The sequence below is a fragment of the Onychomys torridus genome, chromosome 2 (genome assembly GCF_903995425.1).
Source record: "Onychomys torridus chromosome 2, mOncTor1.1, whole genome shotgun sequence".
NCBI lineage: Eukaryota > Metazoa > Chordata > Mammalia > Rodentia > Cricetidae > Onychomys > Onychomys torridus.
The window spans coordinates 126358304-126374290 of NC_050444.1; the positions used below are offsets into that span (position 1 = coordinate 126358304).

The following is a 15987-nucleotide window of genomic DNA, read 5'->3' on the forward strand; positions in this document are numbered from 1 at the left end:
TACAACTTTTGTGGCAGAAAACAAATTTGGTAGAATTTTGGTTTGCCTGAGAGATAGGGGATAAAATGTTTTTTGTTTCAGTCTTTCCTTTGGAGGAAATCTTTGATACTGTGACATGACATTGTGATCTGTAAATAAATGTGCTAGGCCATATTCATAGCTATTCTGGGACACATGTATTCTATGGGCTGCGGGTTGTACTTGCCTGGCTTAAAACAAAGCCACTGGTTCAGTGGGGTCTTCAGTTCACAAAAGTCTTACCTTAAACCTAGGCCTGGTTCACTGACGATTTAGGACAGTACCCGCTTAGCTTCTGGATATGTTGAGTTTGCATCGGCTGTGTAGACTGGTAATAGATGTAGTTGCTCTTTGATTGGGTAGAACTCAAGACTGTGCTATATTTGCCTTGAAAAACTTAATTTATATATACTGACCCTTTCCTATTGCTAATAGTCTAATTACTCATTGGCTACTTTGAAAGCTATAGACCTTCAGATTATAAGTTCAAGACTAGCCTCAGCTACAGAGTGACTTAGAAGCCATCCTGTGCTATGAGACTTTGCACAAAACAAAACATAGCAGAGCAAAGCAAAGTTAAGTAAAACAAACCATTCATAAAGCTGTGTTAGGGTTATAGGTATGCCACCACACCTGCCTTTTCAGTCTCCTTTCTGTTTGTTTTCCCCTGAGGTGGAGTCTTAATATTTTGTTCAGGCTAACCTCATATTCTTAGGTTCAAATGATCCTCCTGCATCAGTCTGCTAACAGTGTGTCTGAATTGATGGCTTTCACTAGACAGAGTCCCAAGATGATGAGTGGGATCACTAGACAAGTGACAATACTTGAAGTGCTTTGTGTGTTTTCTTATCTTTCTTTTACAAAGCCATGAAGGCTTTATACCATCTGAACACTACAGCTTGATTAACTTTATACCCTCTTAATTTCTCATGATGGAGATTAAACTCCAGTATGAATTTTGGAGAGAACAAACAATATTCAAACAATTGCAGCATACTTTGCTCATCTTTAGTCATTTGAACTGTTATAATTCAATGAAGAACTTTATTTTGTTAACCTTCATCCTCTACTTAAGTCATCTCTCTAGAAATGTTGTCGTGTGATACTTTGTTGTGTTCTGACAAATAAAGCTTACCTGGAGATCAGAGGGTGGAGCTAGCCACTAGTTAACTATAGAGGTCTGTACAAATAGGAGACAGCAAGTGATAAGGCTTGGCAGAGAGAGAATCTTGGCCCTTTTCAGTCTGAGGATTCAGAGAGTTAAGTCTCTGGCTGCTGCTCTGCTTCTCTGATCTTTCAGCTTTTACCCCTATATCTGACTCCTGGTTTTTATTGATAAGACTAATTAGGATCATGCTTCATCTGGCTTCCAACTTTTGGGGCACAAATTCACGAAAAAGCCACCTTTCCATGGCTTTGCAGCTACTGGCACAAGCTGGAGCTGCCCCCCCCCCCCCCAGTGAGTCTGGAATTTTTCTGTTGCAGCCTTGGGCTCTAAATGCCACTGGAGTTAGCCCCTCACCACTGGCTGCTCTGCTTTCAGCCAGCTCCCACCACATGTGCTTCTACCTATGAGCCCCTGTGCATTTTTCAGACAGTAGCTCCCTCTCCTGGTGGGTTGTGGGTTTTCCCTGGACCCCCTCCTTGGACTACTGCCACACTAGGTAGCTGCCTTGACACCTGCTCGGGCTTTTACTGTCCTATGCAGCAGCAGTCATCCTCACACTTCACCATCATCTTCACTGTCATTGTCAGCAGATTTGGTGAGACAACTGAGAATTCTTAAAGGGGGAATTAGTTTAAAAATAAAAAAAGGAGGATTTTTTTTCTCATGTTAAAAAATGGGAAGCACTATGATGATGGAGGGAGTTAGGTCTCTGATTACACAGTAGATGGTTTAAAAATGGAACAACTAAATGAAGGGATAATCAACTTAATTGGGGCTGACATAATGTTAATTATCATTGTGATAATTCTTGTTTTTATTCCTAAAAAAGTTGGTTGATATGAGTGCCAAGATACAAGTCTTAGAAAAACTTATTAAAGCAGATCATAGAGATATTCAGACCCAGACAGATGAATTTAAAGGAGAACCAACCTCACCATTACATTATAAAATTAGAGAGGAATAGCCCAGGGTTATTGAACAACCAACTGTATCCAGTTATCCAGTTATCTTACAGGAACAACTGCCAAATGACAAGTGTCCCCAAGGCTAATAAGCAAGAGCTGACTGGACTCTTGTCGAAATGTTAGATTTGAGGCGATTTAAGGAAGTGATAGTCTCATATAGTATGCATTCACCTTTTGTGAAGCAAATGTTAAATTCATGGTCAACTGGTAACAGAATTGTCCCACAAGACTGGAAAGACTTAGTTACAGCAGTATTGGAATCTGGTCCTCAGTTACAGTGGAGGAGCTGGTGGACAGATGAGGCTAGGATTATTATTCAATGGTGAAGTAGGGCTAGAGGTATTGAAATCTTCCAAGACCAACTTCTTGAAGAGGGCAATTATGCTGATGTATAAAGACAGTCTCTATATGATGACCATACCCTGGCTCTATGCTGTGCAGCAGCATTGAATGCTTGGAACAGAATTGAAGTCAGAAAGAGAATTGAGTTATTTACTAAAGTTATACAGGGCCCAAAAGAAACCTTCACTGTTTCTCCTCCTCCTCCTCTTTTTTTTTTTTTTTTTTTTTAAATTAACAAAGAATGACTTTAACTGTAAATAGAATGATACCGAATTCAGAAGCTAGACAAGTAATAATTGAATCTTTGGCTTGTGAATGCTAATTCACAATGCAAAAGGGTATTTGGGCCTTTAAAGGCAAGATCGGCACCCATAGAGGAATGGATCTGAGATACAGTCAGTATTGAATTTCATGACCACGATGATGCTTGGATAGGAGAGGTGATTTCCAGAGGCTTGAAGTAAATCAAAATGTCAGGTGTTTTATTTGTAGCAAACAAGGTCACCTAAAAGGGAATGTAGACAGGGTGTTCCTAGAAACAATGTTTTTTTTTTTTTCTAGGAATAATCCAAACAAAAGGCTCCTGCCTTCTGGAGTATGCAGAAGGTGCAGCAAAGGTTGACATTGGACCAATGAGTGTAGATCAACAAGGGACAGACAGGATAACCTTTTGCTGTTGGGAAATGCCTTGTGGGGGTCTCTTGCAGGTCCCCATGTCAAATTTGGTTCAGTCATTCCCTGTTACCATAGGAGAAACTCCTCTCCAGAGCAATTAAAGGACCTAATGTCTATTGTAAAAAAACTAAAAACCAAAAACCAACCAAACTAACAAAACCAAAAAACCATACTGCTCTGGTTGATAAAACAGCTTTAGAAGATTAAAAAAAATTCAGGAAACCATAAAGCAATTATTTTGGCAGACGTTTATAAATGATCAAAGACCAAAGCTAAAGGTACAAATAAATGACATTGTAATTCAAGGTCTTGTAGACATGGGCAGATGTAACAATAATTGCCCCAGAATCTTGGAATCCAAATTGGCCTCTTGAGGTAAATGTTCAGCTGTTAGGGCTTGGAACATAATCTCAGGTAAAACAAAGCGTGAGATGGGTCGAATGTATAGGGTCAGAAGGACAGGAAAATTAAAGTCATTTGTGGCTAATAGAGCAATGAATTTATGGGGACATAATTTATTACAGCAATTGAATACCCAGATTAACATTGCTCCAATCTTAGAAACAAACCATAAACTAACATATACTTCTGGGAAAAGTATTAAAAGGTATTATAAAGAATAGTCATTGATCATTCAGGTTGTACAAAAACAGGGTACAGCAGCTGTTGATCTTTCAAAGGTACCAGCAGCCCTATCTTTAAAATGGTTGACTGACAAACCTATCTGGGTGGAACAATGGCCTTTGACATCAGAAAAATTACAGGCCTTAGAATACCCGGTACAGGAGCAGCTCAATGCTCAACATATTGAAGAATCTACCAGTTCTTGGAATTCTTCTGTATTTGTTATTAAAAAGAAATCTGGAAATGGAGAATGGTAACAGATTTAAGAGCTGTTAATAAGGTGATTCAGCCAATGGGCTCTTTACAGTCTGAAATTCCCTTGCCTTCTCTATTACCCAAATGATGGTCTGTTTTAGCTATTGATTTAAAAAACTGTTTCTTCACTATACCTTTACAAGAAAAGGATAGAGAAAAAATTGCCTTCACCATGCCTACTTATAATAATTCTCAGCCTGTTAAGAGTTATCAATGGAAGGTTTTCCCACAAGGGATGTTAAACAGCCCCACCCTGTGCCAATATTTTGTAGGACAGCTGTTGGAAATGATTCGTGTACAGTTACTTTAATCTATAATTTACCATTATATGGGCAGTATCTTACTGGCTGATTCAAATGTAAATACTTTAGAGAAAATAGTTGAAGAAGTAAAGAAAATTTTGCTTGTTGGGGGTTACCAATTGCTCCTGAAAAAATACAAAGAAGAAATTCTATTAATTATTTAGGCTATAAAATAGGTTTACAAAAAATTCAACCCCAAAAGGTACAAATCAGGAGAGATCAACTGCGAACTCTTAATGACTTTGAAAAATTGCTGGGAGATATTACCTATCGATGGCCCACTTTTGCAGTAACAACTCAAGAACTGATTAATTTGTTTCAAACCTTAAAAGGTGACAAGGACTTAAATAGTTCAAGAGAATTATCAGATGAAGCTGGGAGAGAATTGGCTTTGGTAGAAAAGAAATTACAGGATGCACATATGGATCATTTGGATCCAGAGCTTGATTGCATGCTGGTTATTTTATCCTCTGCATTTCCCTACAGTGATTTCAGTGTAGAGGGAAGCTGTTATCTTAGAATGGATATTTTGACCATGCAGAGTAAAAAATTAGACATATGTGGAAAAAGTTTCTGAGTTGATTCTAAAAGGAAAATTGAGACTTTGTCAACTAGCAGGAATAGACCCAGCAGAAATTGTAGTGCCTTTTACTAATGCTGAAATTCCCTCTTTATGGGCAGGAAATGAACATTGGCAAAGATCCTGCAATAATTTTTTTTAGGAGAGATTAACAACAAATTTCCCAAAAGCAAGAGAATTCAGTTTATAAAGAGAACTAACTGGACCCTTCTTCACATTGTATTGGGAAGACCAATATCTGGAGCTTATAAATTCTAAACTGATGAAAATGAATCAGGAAGGGAAGGTTATAAATCAGGAAGTTTGAATAAAGTGGCCCAAAGCCCTTATGATTCTGTTCAAAAGTCAGAATTATATGCTATTCTCATGGTACTATTAGATTTTCCAGAACCTTTTAATATAGTTCTCAATAATAGAAAGTTATTTTACATTTTAAAAAAAGATTTATTTATTTTTATGTGTACAGTGCTCTGACTGCGTGTGTACCTTCACACCAGATCTCATTATAGATGGTTGTGAGCCACCATGTGGTTGCTGGGAATTGAACTCAGGACCTCTGGAAGAGCAGCCACTGCTCTTAACCTCTGAGCCACCTCTCCAGCCCTATTTTGCATTTTGAAACTACTGAATTTATTCCAGATGATATGGAATTTACCTTGTCATTTATTTAGTTACAAGAAATAATCATACATAGAAACCATCCCTTATATATATATATATATATATATCACATATTAGATCTCATATGGGTCTACCAGGCCCTCTAGCACAAGTTAATGATGATCAACTATTGATAGGAAATATGCTAGAAGCCTCAGAATTTCATAAAAAACACCATGTCAATAGCAAAGGTTTGAAAAAGGATTTTTCCATCACTTTCAACAAGTCAAGGAAATTATAAGAAAATGTCCTACTTGTTCCTTGTATACCCCAAATTGAAATATGTACACCATACCATAGATACATATTAAGGATTTCAATGGGCAACTCCTATGAGTTCTGGAAAAGCTGACTCTGTAATTATACATCTATTAGAAGTCATGCCCATCATGGGGATATTTGTACAGATTAAGACTGATAATGCTTCAGCATAGTCTCGTAAAACGAAACACTTTTTTGTGTATTACAACATAAAGCATGTTATAGGTATACTACATAATCCTACAGGGCAAGCAGTTATAGAAAGATCTAATTGAACTCTAAAGGATATGCTAAATAAACAGAAAGGAGTAATAAAGATCCCCCAGAGGTAGATTGCTTAATGCTTTATTAATTCTAAATTTTTTAAATGCTAATGAGAAAGGAATGACAGTGCAGACAGACATTGGATAGCAGAAAAAAAAGTACTAAATTAAATCAGCCTGTATACTTTAAAGATATGTTGACCGCAGAATGGAAACCAGGATATGTGTTATGTTGGGAAAGAGGTTTTGTTTTTGTGTCCACAGGAGAAGAAAAGCTGTGGGTACCATCAAAATTGATAAAGATTAGATTTGTACAAGAGAGACCTCTTGATTAGGAGAGGTGATAGTTCATCAAACAGCCTGAACATTCAATGTAAATTAACTTATAAGACTTAACAAATGCTTTTCATGTGATCAGATATAACCTGCCAAAAGGGAAACTCTCCAAATTTAGGGCTGGAGTAGGGTTTTGTTTTTTCTTTCCAGGAGAATGAAGGTAGCTAGCTAAGGAATCTGAAGACCACTGAACAAATGAGACATCTGAAGAAAAAGGACAAACTGTCCAGAGAAAATGTCCCAAGAAAAAGAGTAAATTGATCTATTGTTATATCACATTTCCAACAGGATAAAATTTCATAAATCTTCACAAATGTTTGTTTCTGCTGTTCTCTACAGACACATAGTGCAAATGGTCTTTGTAGTCCCAGTCCAATTTAAAAATTAAAGCTAGTTTTGGAGTTGGAGTGTAGCTTTCTTCTTCTCTAAACCCAAGCATGCTTGTTGAAAGGAAAATCCAAAATCTCTGTCTTCTGTCAGAAGAGCCATTTAATATGGGATAGAAGAAAAACCAAAATTAAGGGACTATTCTATTGTTACTAATCTCATTATCCTTTGGTTTTATTTTGACTCTTTAAAACTTTTCTTAAGGTATAAATCTTATCTTAAAATTTATAAAATATATGTATATATATATTTTAAACGTTTTTGTCATGATATTGATGGTCATATAGAGTACTGACTAATTCTAGAAAAAGTCTTCATCTAGTTTCCTGTACATGATCTTGGGTTTGAGTCTGTCAGGTAACTAGGAATTACGTTTTTGTACCCTAGATGTATATAACAAATTATAGTCCTTTAACTTCTTTGAGATCTGTTGCATATGACATTTAAAATGTTTAAGTTTTCTTCAGTGAACCATGACCATGCCTTACAGCGACCTTTGAAGTCTCCAAAAGGAGGATGGTTCCCTCCAACAATGATTCCACCTGGACTATGGTAATGCCACTAAGCTGACAAACACTACCTAAGGATCAGCTTTGGACTACAAACTGCTCAAGGCAATTTCAAGGTGGCTGGCTGAGATGATCCAGTCTCATAGACTACTTTAGCCAGGACTTGAGACAAACCCTGCACTTTCCCAATTATTTCATTCTTTTTTTCAGGGTCCCCTAAAGATGTTGTTGCTCCTAGACAGCAGGAAGTAATTTTAAGAACACAATGCTCACATTCCCAAGAGGTGGGGTGGGTGATTTTTTTTTTTTTTTTTTTTTTTTTTTTTTTTTTTTGTCATTCAGTGGGTTATGGATTTTTGTCATTGTTTAGGGGGGGTTGGTTACAATTTGTTATTGGTAATGGTCAGGAAAAAGGCTGAGCAAAGATTACATTCAGGGATCACATTCTAAAGAAAAAGGGGGGGATATAGAATAGGATAAAAAAGTAGATTATTGAACCTACTTTTAAAAAGCAGCTACTAGTTTTAAATATTTTACATTGGCTTGGATTTTTGTATATTCAAATTTGAGGTTATTTTTGTTATACTGTACTTACGTTATTGAAATGATAGGATAAAAATGTTGATTAAAGAATCTACTTTTAAACTACAAAAGCAACTACTAGTTTAAAATATTTTACATTGGTATGGATTTTTGTTTATTGATACAAATTTAAGTTTATTTTGGTTAGAACATAGTGTATATACGTTTCTACTCTTGTTCACGGTATTAGCTGTACAGCTCATCTAACAATGTAAATTTCTAGCCCTTAAAAGTTATTATTATAAACTTTTTAGAATAATAAAGAAATGCAGGTTAGTAGTTAGTCACCTATTACAATCAACCTTGTAGTCATGTTAGATATGTTTTCAGGGTCAAACAGAGATATATTTTAGATAGACAGGTGGTCTTCAAACACTTCAGAGAGCTACAGAATGTGACATTTAAGGTGTCTTAATAACATAATTTTTTAAAAATGGCAATGAAACATGTCTGCTCCTGGCAGTACCAATCTTCTTCAGAGAAGATAATGAGCATCAAGGAAACTCCATATGGAGTTTACTTTCATTGTGGCAAAAGTTGGCCACAGGGCAAGAAACTGACTGCCATGACTACTGGCAATATGTTGCCCAGATTAGACAGCAGGACAGAAAAGAAAGTGACTGCAGAACTTTGCCAAGACAAGGTGGGACAGTCCTTCAAAAATCCTGCTTCATCTAAGTCTTTCAGATGTTCTAGGTCTGTAGGCCAAAGATTGATGCCCAGACATTGTAGGAACCTTGGATGACTATCTGGGAAGCCAGCTGTTTGAGATATAAAGTGTATAAGGTTGAGAGACATAAAAAGATAGTTGGAGTTGGTAGTGCAGGTTAGGATAGAAAACGAATTAGGTACAACACTTTGGACTCACCAAGATATAGCATAGATAATGGAGTATTTTCTCTGAATTTGTTAAGTGCTAATGGACTAGACATTGCTAACGTAATTATTGCCTGTATAAATTTGTATATAGTTGTTTGTATAGATATATCATATATAGGTTTTCTATGTTAATTAAAACCTTTGGTTTTTATTTAGACAAAAAGGAGGAAATGTGTGGTATTTTGTTTGTGTTCTGACAAATAAAGCTTGCTTGGAGATCAGAGGGTGGAGCTAGCAACTAGTTAATCAAAAAGGCTGGAGGTCTGTACAAATAGGAGACAGCAAGTGATAAGGCGGGGCAGAGACAAGATCTTGGCCCTTTTTGGTCTGAGGATTTGGAGAGGTAAGAAGTCTCTGGTAGTGATTGCTCTGCTTCTCTGATCTTTCAGCTTTTACCCCTATATCTGACTCTTGGTTTTTATTGATAAGATTAATTAGGATCATGCTTCAAAATGTACTCCATCTGTTTTTTGCTCTATATTTGTAGTTGGAAGTTTTCCTGTGTCCCACCTGATCTGCAGCTGCTCAGACCCAAGTAAACACACAGAGGCTTATATTAATTATAAATGCTTGGCCATTAGCTCAGGCTTAATATTGGCTAGCTCTTACATTTAAATTAACCCATAATTCTTATTTATGTTTAGCCATGTGACTTGGTATCTCTTTTCAGTTCTGCCTTCACATCTTGCTTCCTCTGTGTCTGGCTAGTGACTCCTGACTCAGCCCTTTCCAGAATTCTCCTTGACTATTCACCCCACCTGTACTTCCTGCCTGGCTACTGGCCAATCAGCATTTTATTAAACCAGTGTACAAAAGCATTATCCCACAGCACATACTTCTTTTGATTTCTTCATGTTTCTTTTCCACTGACTTCTTTTTCTGAACTTCTTTTCCAGTTTATCAACTGCAGTCTTCTCCAGTTTAAAATATTATTCATTGATCTTGTGTTCTGTTCTAGATGATTCCACATTTTTTTCCCTTTTCTCTCATGAAAGTGCTAATGTACCTTAAGTATTTTTCTTGCCCATTTCCCCTTCACCTCATTCATTTCATATGGTTTTTAGGTAATCCTCTTTTCGTTGCTTTTTAATTTTTAAATTTTTGGTTTTTTGAGAGAAGGTTTCTCTGTGTATTTATGGCTGCTCTAAAACTCCCTCTGTAAACCAGGCTGGCCTTGAACTTAGAGATCCTCCTGCCTCTGCCTCCCATGTGCTGGGATTAAAGGCATGCACAACTACCTTGCTTTCTTTGGTTTTAATTAGCCAGTTTATGTATGTGTCTGGTTATATACGTATGAGAAGGAATGCCTCATTTTTCACCTCTTACCCCTTTGTTTTTTTATTTTAAAGATGGTATCCAAGCCCAGATGAAGTTCTAAGTTGGTGTGGAACTCTCTATAACCTTGTCCATCCTCAAACTCATACTCTTTCTCTAGATGTGCGCTATCCCATCCTGCTCCTGTCTCATCTTTTAACCTCATATTCAATTGCCTATCTAAAATGAAAGCCATATTATTTGCTCTGCTAATGGCAGTTCTTCTGTAATTTGGCCTTGTATAGCCTATACATTCCCTGTAGTATATACTGTATGTATGTACTTCAGTATTACTTTGATGCTTGCAATTCTTTTGAACTTACATCACTTCAAAACTTGTAGGTGGATTTTTCTGTCTCTCCTGTCAGCTCCCGTCAGCCCCCAAATCACGACACGGAGACTTATTACTAATTATGAAAGCTTGGCCGATAGCTTAAACTTGTTTCTACCAGCTCTTATAACTTAACCCATTTCTATGAATTTACTTTCTGCCTGTGGATTTATTACCTTTACTTAGTATTGTCCTTGTTGCTTTTCTGCTTCCTTTGTGTCTTGCTGGCAACTTTCTGTGTCTCTGTCCTTCTTCCCAGTATCTCTCTGCCCTGAAAATCTTGCCTAGCTATTGGCTGTTCAGCTTTTTATTAAACCAATCTGAGTGGCAAATCTTCACAGTGTACAAAAAGATTATTCCACAACAAAAACTTTTGTATCTGTCAGCTTCCATTTTCTGCCTGTCAGTCTTTACAGATTTCTATGTAGCATTGTTCCCTGCAAAGTCTTCTCTCATGTATACTTGCTTCCTCCTGTGTGTTTCTTATTTGTATACACACATTCTTTATTGTAGCTATCACATTACCTCTAAATACTTGTTTGTCTTTCTTTCTAAACTTTTGAGTTACATATAGTGCAGAACTAGTTCCATATTCATTTTGGCATGTTTCTGCTGCCTAACAGACTTTTTGTTTTTTTACACAGGGTACATTCTTACTGAATATTCATTTGAATTCTAGTTAAGTGAGCTTGAATTAAAAACCAGTTAATTATTTGAAAGAAATGACTTTTTTTTTTTAAATCCTGATTTTGTCATTAGTGTGTAACAATTTTAAGATGGGCTTGGTGGCTTGTGCCTACAGTCCTGGCATTAGGAGGCTGAAGCAGGAGGATTATGAGTTCAAAGGCCACCTGTGGCTACATAGCAAGTTTGAAACAAGTTTGTGTTATGTCAGACTCTTATCTCAATTAAAGCAATCAGGCAGGGCTAGGGATATAGTTTAGTTAGTAGAGTGCTTGGCTAGGTTGTGCCAAGATCCATTTCAATCCCAGCACTGCAGAACCAGGTTGTGTGGTAATGCCTCGTTACCCAGCACTTGGAGGTGGAAGTAGGAGGATCAGAGGTTCAAGGTCATTCTCACCTGCATAGCTAGTAGCCTGGGCTACTTGAGATTATATCCTAAGGAAACAATATAGATTGTGGTGGTTAATATTGATTGTCAACTTTATATGATTTAGAATTAACTAGGAGACAAGCCTCTTAGCACATCTAGGAAAACTTATCTAAATTTAGTTAGCCTCTGGGCATGTCTGTGAGATACTATCTCAGTTAAGTTAGTTGAGGTGGAAAGACTCACCTTAATTGTGGGAGGTAGTATTCCATGGGCCAGTTTCATAATGAGAAACTAAGCAGAACCCCAGCATTCATTGCACTGTACTTCCTGTGATCCTGCATGCCATGTGGCCAGCCCCCTCCTCAAGATCCTGCATTCGCATCAGACAGTATCTTGGAACTGTGTGCTAAAATAAGCCCTTCCTAAAGTTGATTTTTGTTGGTATTTTGTCATAGTAACGAGACAAGTAATTAACACAGATACAAAAGGGAAAAACAGATAAATAAAACCAAACCAATAGACTAGCCAACCAAATAAACATAACCCAGCCCCTCCCAAACAAGCTAATAATGGTGGCACATACTTGTAATCCTAGCACTGAGAAGGTAGAGGCCTGACAATTGCTACAAGGTCACATAAGTCTGGTCTGTATGATAGTGAGTTTCAGGACAGCCAGGATACATAGTGAGACCATCTCAAACAAACAAAAAAAAAACCCAACAAAACAAAACAAACAAACAAAAAAGAACAAAAACATAAACACCCAAGGAACAAATAAAAGATGTAACTGTTTTAGCTTTGTGTCATTTGTATATGGAAAATAAACATCAATTTGTTAGTTGTTATTGAATGCTCTGAGACTTAGAGCTGGGTCACATTCATCTCTATGTTGCTAGAACCTAATCTCTTGCTTCAAAAATATTTAAGTTGAAATTAGGTGAAAATCATCTGTAGGCAAGAGTTTAGTGAAACTATCAAAAAACCAAAGTGAGAAGAAAATCTGAGAAATACTTGGGAGGGGAAAATTTCATGAAGAGAAGAATGATAAGAATGATAACCAACTTCTCATCATAAACAGTGGAATCCAGAAAACAATGGAATGTCTGTCGAATATTGAAAGAAAACATATTACCGAACTAGAACTGTACATGCATAACTTTCTTCAGAATGTGACAATGAAGTAAAGATGTTTTAGCACATGCCTTTAATCCCAGCACTCGGGAGGCAGAGCCAGGCGGATCTCTGTAAGTTTGAGACCAGCCCGGTCTACAGAGCAACTTCCAGGACAGCCAGAACAACACAGAGAAACCCTGTTTTGAAAAACGAAAACCAAAACCAAACTAAACAAACAAACAAACAAACAAACAAACAAAAAAACCAGGAAAAAAAACCCCAAGTATGTAAATGAAATAAAGTTGGAGAAATTGTTGCTAACAGATTTGGGTATCATAAAAATGTGAAAAGACGCTCTTTAGGCAATAAAGAAATGGTAGTAGATGGAAATAGGATCTACAGAAGAACTAAAGAACACTGGAAATACCATGAGTATGGATATGTATATGTACAGTGTATGACAACAGTAGCAAAGGGGGAGGGCAAGTGAGCTTCTTGTATAAAGTTTTAGATAATAAAGAGTGTGGTACTATTAATTCAAGTAGGCTGCTAAGTTATGGGTGAATACTGTATTCACTTCAACAACTGCTTATAAGTAGATACAGAGTTAAAAACTGGTAAAGGTGATAAGCTAGAAAACTGAAAATACATTCAAGCTTGAAGAATGCAGATGAGAAATAGTTAAAAATAATTGGTACAGTTGGAAAACAGAAATATAGTAGAATTACATTCAGCTATTTCATAATTGAATTAAATGTAAATAGACTGAATAGTAACAAAAAGATGAAAATGAGACATCTTTATTGTTCATAAGAATTTGCATATATAAAAAATATATAAATATTTAAAATATAAAAATCCATTTTGGTTAGAAAAAAGATGGTAAAAGGTGTACCCTATAGATGCCATTGTTAACTGAGTTGGTGTGATTAATACCAGATTACTAGATTTAAAGTTCTGGCTTAGTTTTTCTTCTTTCTACCCCGTGGGTATGTCATATGATCGCTTCATTTACATTACTTATAAAATGCAACTAATATTTGAGCTGTCATAATCAGTACTTAACAGGATTGTAAAGTGGGTTGCTATTAACACTGTATGGGTGAAGCTCAGAGAGGTTAATAATTTGCTTAAAGTCACAGAGTTATTCAACTTGGTAAGTTGCTTTTGAAGTCAGTTTTGCTGTGATTCAAACTTTTTTTCTTTCTGAGACAGGGTCTGTGGAGGTTAGGCTGGTGTTGTGTGACACTTCCTAGGGAGATGTAAACAAACTTGTTTAAATCAGAAAGGGCACTGATGACAGACTAAAGAAGTTATTCCTCTCAAGTCTAGACCAGTGGGTTTTCTGGGGTTACATATAGGAGTGTGGGCAAGGGCTTTCATACAGGAGTATGAACTTCAAGTCAGTTCCTCATCCAAAAGCTCACTCTAGCATAATCAGCGAGTGACTCATGGAAACTGCCTCCCTGGGGTTCCTCGCATGACTTATAGATAGCTTGACTTGGCAGACAGAGTCTACACTCTTCCCACATTTGTTAATGGCTTATATAATCTTCAGGAAGGGTTTTGTGAATCTTTTATGTTTCGATAACTTCCTGAAACTTGTGAGTTTCTGAACCCCCTAAATTTCCTTTGCTTTCTAACTCCTGAAAGCAGAAAATATTGTTATGCCACAACTGGCCCCAAACTGGTTATCCTGCCTGTACCTGCGGAGTGCTATACAGGTTTTTGTTTGTTTTTAAAAACTATACCTTAGATGGGTGGTGGCTGCACACACCTTTATTCCCAACACATAGGAGGCAGAGGTAGGTAGATCTCTGAGTTTGAGGCTAGCCTGTTCTACAAATGAGTTCCAGGATAGCCAGGGTTACGTAGAGAAACCCTGTCTTGAAAAAACACCAAACCAGACCAAAACAAAGCTTTACCTTGTTTTTCTGAGAATATTCCTTGAATTATATTGCATTCCATGCATAGCTTCAATATAAGCATATCTACTTTGAGGAGCCTTTTTGAAGTCACTTACCTTGTTCCTTATCCCCCTTTGGAGCCCCTTCTCCCCACTTTCTTGTATTTCTCTTCCTTTTCCCTCTCCATCTCTGGCAAGGTCTTACTTTGTTACATAGGTTGGCCTTGGACTCTTGGATCCTCCTGCCTCTGTCCCTTGAGTTCTTGGATTATAGGCAAATGTCACTCTGACTGGTTGGGATCCATTTTTTCTATGCAAAAAAACCAAAGAGCTATCTGTATTCATATGTCGTTAATGGACATAATTTTAATTTTCAGTATTAGCATTTATGATTTTATTACTTGCTAGTACATTTTGAAGATGTCCCTTTCCTAAATGCAGGAAATGCTGTTAATAACAGTAATTGCAGGTTTCCATAGGTAAATGTTAATTTGCTAACATTGTGTTTAAAGTAAATTTTAAAAAAGCAGGTGGCTTAGATCGTTGGAGTTAACTTTGAATAAAGAATATACTGGTATCCACATCCTGCTGAAGTTCTTGGTATGATAAGTTGCTTAGCACATTAGCACAGTTTTTTTTTTTGGGTATATTATGAATACAGGGTCTCACTGTATAGTTTAGGATGGATTTGAACTTGCTATGTTGCCACTGCTGACTTGGAACCTCTTATTTCAGCCTCCCAAGTGCTCGTACTAGTGTATGCCACCACATCTACTGCCTGTAAAGTTTTAGTTTATAAATTAAATTATGACAATTCATTTAGTCTTTACATTATGTTTTAAGTTTCTGTTTGTACTGAATACTTACAAATTGTAATCTACAGTGGGGTTATAAAAAAGTGAAGTATGTTGGTATTCATTTAAGGAATCAGTAAATTCTTATGAAACCTGAGGACAGTAGCTTTCATTTTACACAGTATAATTTTAGACCATGGAAAACTTTCTTACTTTTTGGTAGTTTCATTGTTACTATTTTTTTTGAAAGTCCTGTGTCAAAACAAGTATATAATGAAATTTCCAAGATCTGTTAAGTACTTGCTCCCTCTTGTGGATAGAAATGAGAATGTAAGCTACTAGAATCCATTCTCTGTCAACAGTTTGTAAAACTTACCAAAACATTCCTGTTTTGAGTATTATTAGTACAGTTTTACCAACTTACTTATTTTTTAGTTCACATAAACTTGTTATTGCTCAACTATTTTTTCTTTCAAAGTAAGGAAAGAATTTATAGCTTCCTAGGATAAAGTTTGTATAATAGTATAGTTATGGGCCACATGAATGGTGTTTTGGTCAAGAACTAACTACATATACAATAATAGTCCCATAAGATTATAATAGAGCTGAAAAATGTGAAGCCAGGTTTGCACTGTTGGCATGAACCTGTCAATCATGATTTGTTATTGT

General features: G+C 36.6%; 1 protein-coding gene across 3 annotated transcripts in view; it reads left to right on the forward strand.

Moving 5' to 3' along the window:
* Faf1 (Fas associated factor 1) overlaps positions 1 to 15987 on the forward strand; it is a 345021-nt gene that overhangs the window by 25520 nt on the left and 303514 nt on the right. The gene's annotated exons all lie outside the window — the stretch shown is intronic.